Source organism: Colobus angolensis, unplaced genomic scaffold, assembly GCF_000951035.1.
Source record: "Colobus angolensis palliatus isolate OR3802 unplaced genomic scaffold, Cang.pa_1.0 Scaffold587, whole genome shotgun sequence".
Lineage (NCBI taxonomy): Eukaryota > Metazoa > Chordata > Mammalia > Primates > Cercopithecidae > Colobus > Colobus angolensis.
In genome coordinates this window covers 540,860-543,178 of record NW_012119454.1, presented here as the reverse complement: position 1 = coordinate 543,178, position 2,319 = coordinate 540,860, and the positions used below count along the sequence as shown (strand labels likewise).

At 50.0% G+C, this 2,319-nt stretch overlaps 1 pseudogene; it reads right to left on the bottom strand.

Moving 5' to 3' along the window:
* Window positions 1-776: 776 nt before the first annotated feature.
* LOC105526301 lies at window positions 777-2,067 on the bottom strand (annotated as a pseudogene).
* Window positions 2,068-2,319: the final 252 nt, after the last annotated feature.

Genomic DNA, 2,319 nt, shown 5'->3' with positions numbered 1-2,319 from the left:
GAGAGGCCAACAAGAGAACTAGGAGACCAAAAATGACTTACTTTTACATTTAAAAATAACTAAAAGAGTATAATTGGATGATTGGTAACACAAAGGGTAAATGCTTGAGGGGTTGGACACCCCATTCTCTGTGATGTGATTATTATGCATTGCATGCCTGTATCAAAACATTGCAGATATCCCATAAATATATACACCTCTTATGTACCCACAAAAATTAACAAATTTGGAAAAAATCAGAACTGGGAGATAATACATTTATGTTGCTTTCAGCCACCCAGTAGGAGGTCATTATTTTTTTTTTAATCTTCTTTTAATTGTCATTTTTGGCCAGGCATGGTGACTCATGCCTGTAAGGCCAGCACTCTGGAAGGCCGAGGTGGGCAGATTACCTGAGGTCAGGAGTTCGTGACCTGCCTGGCCAACATGGTGAAACCTTGCCTCTACTGAAAATACAAAAATTAGCCAGGCACGGTGGTGCACGCGTGTAATCCCAGCTACTGAGGATGAGAATGAGAATGAAGGCTGAAGGATGAGAATCACCTGAACCCAGGAGGTGGCGGTTGCAGTGAGCTTAGATCGAGCCACTGCGCTCCAGCCTGGGTGACAGAGTCAGAACCTGTCTCAAAAAAAAAAAGTCATTTTATAGCTCCCCACTGCAACTGCCCCCCACCCTTCCCTTCAATGACCACTTTTGCAGGCTTCAGGTGGACCAGGGAACAAAGCTGGGGCCTGGCAGCCCCACTACGCTGCCAGCTGGGGAAAACAAGTCACAATTACAAATTATCACAAGAATTAGTGCCTATACTTGGGGGATCTGCAAAGTGAGGAGGCCCCAGCTCCCCTTGTGTAGGGGTCCATTTGGCAATGACCTTGCTCTGGAGATGATCATATTCCTTCAGCCTGAGGGAACTGATGGTGATGAACCCGGTGGCATCAACTGGCTCCTAATCGCCCTGCACACTCATGCTCACCAACTCCTTGTTGTAGAGAGACAGTGGGAACTCCCGGCTGAGGATGTACACCCGGCCCTCGAAGACGGACACCTGCACTTTCCCTTCCACTCGCTCCTGGGACTTGGTGATGCAGTGGCGGGCAAATTCACACTCAGGGCTGTGCCAGAAGCCAGTATACACCAGCTCAGTAAATTTCAAGCCCAGGCCTTGTTTGATTTTGCGCACTTCCCGATCCATGGTGAAGTCCTCGACGTGTAAATGAGCATGGTAAAGGATGGTGCTTGCTGGGGTCTCATAGATGCCTCAGGACTTCATTGCAATGAAATGATTCTCCACGATGTCAATACGGCCCAGGCCGTGCTTGCCTCTGGCTTCATCCAGTTACACGAAGAGCTCCTAGGAGGTCTGGTGGGTGGTGCCATCCTCGACGTTGGTCACCTTCACGGGGACCCCTTTTTTGAACTCAATCTCGAGAATATCAGAGGTGTTGGGGGCTTTGGTCAGGTCAGGGCTTATGAGCTGGGTTTCTCCAGAATTCCAGCCTCATAGCTCATATGCATGAGGTTCTCATCCATGCTCCACGGGTTCTTGGGAGTGACCGGGATGGGAATCTGATGTTGCTTTGCATATTCCATCAGCTCGTTGAGGACCTTGAACCAATTGGAGAACTCGGGCATCCTCTGGGGAGAAATGACCTTAATCTGGGGGCCAGTGAGCAGGTGAGCTCAAACTGGACCTGATCATTCCCGTTTCCCATGATGCCGTAGGATACATACTTGGCCCCCTCCTGCTGGGTGATTTCCGCTTGTTTGTGGGTGATGCAGGGCCTAGCCAGAGAGGTGTGCAGGAGGTAGTGGTCCTCATACAGGGTGCTGGACTGGATGGCCGGCCACATAAACTCCTCCACAAACTCCCTGCTGACATCATTAATGAACATCTTTTTGGCCCCAAGCTTCCATGCCTTCTTCCTGTCTTCCTCGATGTCTTCCTTCTGGCTGATGTTGGCCAGGTAGGCAATGACGTCATGGCCTTGTTCCTTCAGCCATACGAGGATACAGGAGGTGTCCAGGGCACCAATGTGGGCCAGAACCATGGAGCCGTTGCTGGACATAGCGTCTGGGATTGGAGGTGCGAGTTCTCTGCTTCTGGAATCTGTCTTCACGGTGCAGTGAACCACTAGGACCCCAGGCAGCTGAGGCAGGTGATAGAGCAAGAGGAGGTAATTTTTTATAGCAACTGTACCAAACTAATACCATTCAGGTTAGAGACAACACCAAAATCAATGAGAAATGTCAGGTAGGTTAGCACACTGACCAAGACTGTGGGTCAACACAGGCCCCAGGCCCAAGAGCCATGCTCAGAC